Source organism: Coptis chinensis, chromosome 8, assembly GCF_015680905.1.
Source record: "Coptis chinensis isolate HL-2020 chromosome 8, ASM1568090v1, whole genome shotgun sequence".
NCBI classification, from domain to species: Eukaryota; Viridiplantae; Streptophyta; class Magnoliopsida; order Ranunculales; family Ranunculaceae; genus Coptis; species Coptis chinensis.
Window position 1 is genome coordinate 61,490,539 of NC_141463.1, and position 7,502 is coordinate 61,498,040.

At 38.4% G+C, this 7,502-nt stretch overlaps 1 long non-coding RNA gene across 5 annotated transcripts; it reads right to left on the minus strand.

Moving 5' to 3' along the window:
- Positions 1-1,558: 1,558 nt before the first annotated feature.
- Positions 1,559-6,933, minus strand: LOC147482283 (uncharacterized). 5 transcript variants are annotated; one of them, XR_015206140.1, is made up of 6 exons: positions 5,849-6,907; positions 4,821-5,712; positions 4,140-4,744; positions 2,710-3,288; positions 2,257-2,351; positions 1,559-2,109 (listed from the first exon to the last, which is right to left on the minus strand). It is a non-coding gene; the product is annotated as an uncharacterized LOC147482283 (long non-coding RNA). The 5 variants fall into 5 exon arrangements; XR_015206139.1 differs by having other exon boundaries at positions 1,559-2,351; positions 5,849-6,226; XR_015206141.1 differs by lacking the exons at positions 1,559-2,109; positions 2,257-2,351 and having other exon boundaries at positions 2,418-3,288; positions 4,140-4,259; positions 4,383-4,744; positions 5,849-6,933.
- Between the last annotated feature and the right edge of the window lie 569 nt (positions 6,934-7,502).

Genomic DNA, 7,502 nt, shown 5'->3' on the forward strand with positions numbered 1-7,502 from the left:
TGTATTAGAAAAGAAAATGAACTTTCTAATCTATACCTTTAATCCAAAGCTAGAGACTATCGTGCTGATAACATGTTAGAATTAAACCGATTTGAAGAGAACACTACACTAACTTAACATATATTGAATCATTGAGAGAATGAGATAGAGAGAATTTTTATTCATTGAGGTAAGTCTAAATAGGAGGAGGTTACCTTTATATACAACTAGGTAACCTCCTTTCCAAGATAAAGGATTATCAGGATAAATACCAAATAAAGGGTTATCAGGATAAACACCAGAGATCAATAGTGGGCATCCATATAAACCCACAGATTTCATAACAGATTTTATATTTTAATTATTAATAAGGACAAACTTGATTTTTTTTACTCTTTCCAATTTTACCCTTCTATGTTTGGTATGCACGTCTGTGCATATTTCGTATACCAAGAGGTGGTATGCATTAACATTTGTGCATACCATTTTTTTTGTGATGTTTGGTATGCACTAACGTCTGTGCATACCTCGCATACCAAGAAGTGGTATGCACTGACACTTGTACATACCATTTTTTTTTGTGATGCTTGATATACACTGACGTCTGTGCATACCTCGTATACCAAGAGATGATATGCACTGACACTTGTGTATACCATTTTCTTTGTGATGCTTGGTATACACGGATGTTTGTGCATACCTCGCATACCAAGAGGTGGTATACACTGACACTTGTGCATACTATTTTCTTTGTGATGTTTGGTATGCATTGACGTCTATGCATACCTAAAGTGGTATGCATTGCCGTCTTTGAAAATGTTTTTGAAATGAGAATGAGTTTTTTGATTCGTTATTTTGAAATTTTGTCATTTTCAGTTTTGTCCCCAAATTTCAAATTACATAGTAAAGTACATGCGCTCAAATTGCTTATATATCAATGCCTGTCGATAAATAATAGTATCCCATGCTTCATTTGTACAAAAGATTTATTTGATTTTCATTGTTCAGAAAAAGGATTCTCTAGTGCATAATTGCTTATTGCCTTGACTATCACTGGACCGATCCATTAAGAAATTTCACTTGCTATTGGGTTTTATTTGCCAATTAAGATGACATACTGCAGGCCTTACAGATAAAAGATCAAACTTGCAGGTCAGATAAAAAAATCATTTGTATGTTCTGCAATATAGGCCTTAACTTCCAAACAAAAGACATGAGGTCCTTTTAAGGATTTTGTTGCTCATCTTCCTCAAAGATGACATACTGCAGTACTGAATAGGTACTGTAGTTAAGTTCCTCGGCCTCCTCACTGTCAGCTCAACCAACTTCATCTCACTTATTATAGCACTCTTGATGATGTGCCATGCCAAATCAAGCTCTGATTGACTTGGGAGTTTACGTTACTGACCAAGAAAACTAAGAGAAGCTTCGCTACTTTAGATCAAAATTGAACTTAAAATTTTGGTATTTGTTCGTTGCGAAGGAGTTTACCTGTGTTCCTTCTGTTTCAGTTCGAATTCACAATTGTTGAAAATTGTGCAATCTTCAACTACTGACAGTGGTAACCAACCAAAAGCGATTTTGTCAAAATTTAGTTCTTCACAATAATAATAAGCAGAAATTACATATTCTTCAGTAATTAATAAACAGGAATTAGCCTGCACTCTCTTGGAAGGAAATGTTGTAGTGGTGCTATGAGATACCAGCTTGCTATGGAAAGATTTCACTGAGACCGCTCCATCCTCAGTTAACTTCTTCCTAAGCAGAGTAATAACTACTTCAAGAGCAGCCAGGATGAATACCACTGCTGTGGCCATCTTTAGTACGCTTTCTTAATTACTATCCAACAGAGCTGATCCACCAGTGAGCAAGAAGTGGTCTGACAGTTCTTGTTCCTGGTTACTTTCTAAAGGTTCTTAACCTATAACAAAATGATATTCTCCACACCCTATATTCGACTAGAACATCGTGTGCCTACCATTGCCTTGTAGACACAATGCCTCTGAAATTTTAAGACCACCATCCTAGTATCTCCAAGCAATAACAGGATGCGATTATCTTCTACAATCCATTTTTGGTACCACCAAACCATTTCCCCAACAAAGCTTTTTATTGATATCTACCAGACGCCTGGAGCAGAACCCACACTTGGTTATTGGCTTTAATAACTATTTGAGTACTTACATATGCTTCATATTGTTCTTTGTCTTTGGGTTTCGTCACATGTTTTCAGCACATTCTAGAAGTTACAGTTAGTTATGAGTTATTGTGGCTTACTTCAAAGAGGTGACCAACTTGCCCATCACCGCTATGCCTCACCATACTTCTCTAATAAGACAATCATGCTATTGGTCTTACTGTGTATTTGTGAACTGCAAAGGCAAGATGTATCACGTTAAGAAAAAACCGAAAGAGAAATTCACGATCGAGAAAAGAAAGCAGATGTAACTGGTAAGCATACTGAAATCAAGTTCATGGTCAAATTGCAGAGGAAACAAGCTAAGACTTTCTAATAAGCACTCTCTAGACCATAAAAGTATGAGGTGTTCGAGATCTGGCACTAATAAATATTTCATATCTGGACTGATCAGGTACGTTTCTAGAACATTCTTTCTCTGAAGGATCTAATATTTCATATCAAAACTAGCACTGCCACCAAATTCAAAGTGGATAGAAATAACAATAACCACAAGATGGTCCTAAAATCTCCAGCAGAGTCCTGAACCTTACTGTATGACATGGGGGCATTCCATCCAAGTCTCTATGTCTGCGCTTCAAAGACTTTCCAATAGCTTTCTGCAAATATTGATAACTTTTTGGTCATCTAGGATGCAAGAGCCGGTAACTTTGTCACACTGGGATCTGTGATCTCTGGATAAGTTAAACGTGGTGGTTAGCTCGTCCACGTTCTGTGAACTATATAACACGGAGACTAAGTGAACAGGCATATTCTCAAAGCCTCATCCTTGATCTTGGTCTTAAGCATTTCAAGGACGTAATCATGGTTCTCGACGAACCTCCAGAAACCAAAGGACTTGATGACTTTGAATGATTTCTGAAAATCTCCCTTGCTAAGAGCCCTAGAGGCAGCCATTATGCAATCAAAAACATTTTCAGGGGAGGACGTAAAAGTCAGTCTCTGACTCTCCTCAAGCAGCTTATGGAATGTCTTGCTTATTGACTTTCCCTTCCGCATCACCAGTTTTCACTGCCATATTAAGAACTTCCAGAAGCATAGCACATATCAGATGGACAGCATCCAAGAGTGTGCATGTGGTAAGGCATCTGCCTCCTTCCTTCCATAATTTCCTGATTGGAGCAAGAAGATTAATATTACAACCAAACAAAGATATTGGGAACCCAAAATTGTTGTGAAAATTATCAAACAGAGCGAGAGAATCAGAAACTCCAAATTCGTTCCAACAGCAACAACAACAACAATTTCAGCATCTAATGAGCATGAAAAGAAATCAAATCTTTTTAAACCATCTATCTCTACAATGTTGGATTAAAACTTGATAACTACACCATCCAGCAACTCTTCCAACAATCTATGCATGGTCTTACTATTACAACATGTAAGCAATCACATCTCACAGTCCATCTTCATACATAAAGTACAAACACATTAAAGATAACATTTCAAATGCACAAATAATTGGACACCCAGAGAAAACTAGAATAGAAATCAAATTGAACTACATGCATTTGTTTCAAAGAAGGATAACAACACTATATTAAGTTCAAAAAAATACACTGCAATAAGGATTGGCCTAAATTTACTTCCCATTCTTACTCCCAGTTTATATTCACTGCTATGGGAGATAAACCCTGTCCTATACGTTCTACATATGACGAAGACCATAGTCACAGAAATTAAATCAGATTGAGAAAATATTCCAACACTTTCACTCGGAACTGATACATCTAGACTGCTGAAGCGTATCACTTACTTGAACTGATTTGTTAAAGTGTAAAGAGTCTAAGATCTAACATGAAGAATTACTGGACACTTGGATTGACCAATGTGATCTTCATCAGGATCAAGCAACAGAGTAAAAAAGCGGGTGACAGACTGTCTCATACAATAAAGGGAACGTAAAACTTAAGTAAAGAAAGTATGCTAGGTACTGAAAAATGTTATCTAAGCAGTAGTCTACCTGCTTTTGAGTCTTTCCATGGAAACTGCTAATCTGAGCAGTAGATTCGAGCAATGACAAAATTAGTACCCCAAAGCACTAAAGATTGAGAAGGCTCGCCACAAGTCAGAAAGCAATCATCTGCAGGAGAATAAATTTGTTTCTTTTTTTTGATAAAGACACTCACAGTCAAATTTTACTAAGAAAAGCAGTACTAAACATGAAAAAACTGTAACAAGATTCTCAGAACAGCAAGTAAAAGACCTCCATATAATTTCAACCCTGTGAAAAGATCAAGTGATAACACCTGAACCAGATAGCACAGGTATTGTTACCAAGTAAGGTTTAAAGGAGATATCTACCAGACGCCTGGAACCGAACCCAGAATTTGTAATTGGCTTTAACAACTTCATGAGTACCTACATATTTGTTATATGTCGTTTTGGTTTTATCACATGCTTTCAGCACATTCTACAAAATTAGTTACTTAGTTAAAGTGGCTTACTTAACTGAGGTCACCAACTTGCCCATCACCCCTATGCCTCTAGCAGCACACTGCTGACTGCTCTAATAAGAAAATCATGCTATATTGCTATTGGTCTGACTGTGTATTTGTGATTTGTGAACTGTAAAGACAAAATGATATTACGTTTAGAAATCACAAAGAGAGATTCACTATCAGGAAAATAAAGCAAATGAAACCTGCAAGCATGCTGAAATCAAGGTCCATAATGATCGAAAATTCCAGAGGAAACAAGGTAAGACATTCAACTGTCTCCCGCCAATTAAAGTATGAGGACGGAGGTGCTCCGGATCTGGCACTAATAGACACTGGTTTTATCCTATTAACTTGAAGGATCTGAATATTTCATATCTGGATTGATCCGGCACTATTACACATTCTGGTTTCTAGAACATTCTTTGACTGAAGGATCTAAATATTTCATATAAAAAATTCAACCCGCACTAACACCATATTCAAAATGGGAGGAAATAACAATAATCATAAAGATGATCTAAAATCTCCAGCACAGACCGGAACCTTCCCAGTGACAAGGGGGCATTCCATCCAATTCTCCACGTCCCGGCTTCAACGACTTCCAGGTTTCAAATTGCTTTCTGCAAGGATTGATAGCTTTTTAGTCAAGTGGGATGTAAGAGCTGGTAGCTGTGTAAGACTGTGCTCTGTGATCTTCAGATAAGTCTTCAACGTGGGGGTTAGCTGGTCCAAGCTCGGTTAACTATAACACGGAGAATAAGTGACCAGGCATATTCTCATAGCCTCTCCCTTGATCTTGGACCTAAGCATCTCAAGGACATTATCTTGATCCGCGACGAAACTTCTAAAACCGAAGGATTTGATGGCATTGAAGGAAATCTCCCTTGTTAGGCAAGCATTATGCAATAAATATTCTCATGGGAGGGCGTAACAGCAGCTTACAGAATGTCTTGCATAAGACTTTCCCTTTGGCATCACCAGTTTTCATTGCCATATCAGGAACTTCAAGTAGCATAGCGCATACCAGATTTACAGCATCCAAGAACTCAAGATTTCTGTACAAGTGGTAAGGCATCTGCCTCCTTCCATAATTTGCTGATCGAAGCAAGAAGATTAATATTAGAACCAAATTAAGATATAGGAACAAAGCAAGAGGACCGGAAACTCAAAATTCTAGCCAACAACAACAACAACAATTTCAACATCTAATAAGCATGAAAAGAAATCAAACCATTTATCTCTACAATGTTGTCTTTAAACTCGATAACTTATCCTGCAACTCTTCAAACAATCTACGTATGGTCTTAAATATTATAACATGTGCATGTTACAGTCCATGTTCATACATAAATAAAGTCCAAACATATCACATATTACATTTAAAAGGCACAAATAATTGGACACCTAACCAGAGAAAAGTCAGAAAACTATATTAAGAATTCAAATTGAACTACATGCATTTGTGTCACCATTTATGTGTGTGTGATCTTGGTCTTGAGCATCTCTGGGACATTATCTTGGTTCCCAAGTCCAGAAAAAAAAAAACAAAATACAAAAAAAACCAAAAAAAAAAAAAAACAACAACTTGATGACAATAAAGTTATATCTCCCTTGCTAAGGGCGTTAGTCGCACATATAATGCAATCACGAACATTTTCAGGGGAGGCTGCAAAGTTCGGTACTGACTCAGTGACTCTCCTCAAGCTGGTTACAATGTCTTACATATGACTCTACGTTTGGCATCACTAGTTTTGCTGCCATATTAGGCTTTAGGAACATCCAGTAGCATACCACATGTCCAATTGACAGCTTCCAGGTGCTCAAGATTTATGTGCATGTGATAAGGCATCTACATCCTCCTTTCCATCATTTGCTGATGGAAGATATAATATTAAGCAATAAATAGACAAAAGAAAACCCAATTGTAGGGGAGCAATATCCTCATTAAGGAATATAGCGCACGCGCGAAGCATAAGCGAACTCAGGACATCTACCTCCAAGACCGATCTGTGAGCAACTCCCTTCATGTAGGTGGTATGCCTAAGCTCGTTCAAGGATGTCTCAGGACGAACAAACGGCTGGAGACAGGACGCATCAGATAAAGTCACCACCAGGTGTAATCATTACCAAAATCTTACTTGTACTTCCCACCATCGGAAAATAGGGACTACCGCACCAACTTCCAATCAGCTCACGACTCATACTAAAACCAGCCCAACACACATTCATAATCTCCACCCTACACATGTGCAAGAGCTACACGTGTCTCTAGGATCAACACTCCTTTAGGCCTATAAATACCACCTACTTGAACTACGTGAGACCTGATTCTTCTCTCCCCTAGAAAACCAAGAGAAGATACGTAGGCAGCTCGCTCCTCAGCGAACTCGGTCTCTCCAGAAAACCTCACCCATTTTCCTCTCTTCATTTCAGCTAAAGAAAAACCTAAACACCCCTTTACATTGGCGCCGTCTGTGGTCTCGATTACTTGAGAATCCGCTTTCACAATACTCAAAAACTAACAATTCTCAAACCCACGAAGCATGGCAAGCCTCGAAGCTCAAGTTTAAAACCTCGCAAACCAACTGGGTTTAACAAACGAGAGCATTTCTGCTTTACGAGCACAAGTAGACGCTTACCAACAACAACCCGTCGGTAACGTTGCCGAGAACGGCATCAACGAAGTTAATCAACAGATTAACGAATTATCGCAAAGGATCGGCCAGAGTGCAGTAAGAAAGGATGCGACCCAGATTGTTCAAAAAATGCTCAAGACATACCGCGCGTCTCCGTTCAGTGCCGAGGTCCTCAGTAAACCCTCTCCTCAAGATTTCATCCAGCCACGTTTCCCAATGTACGATGGCAGCACGTGCCCCGGTCAACAT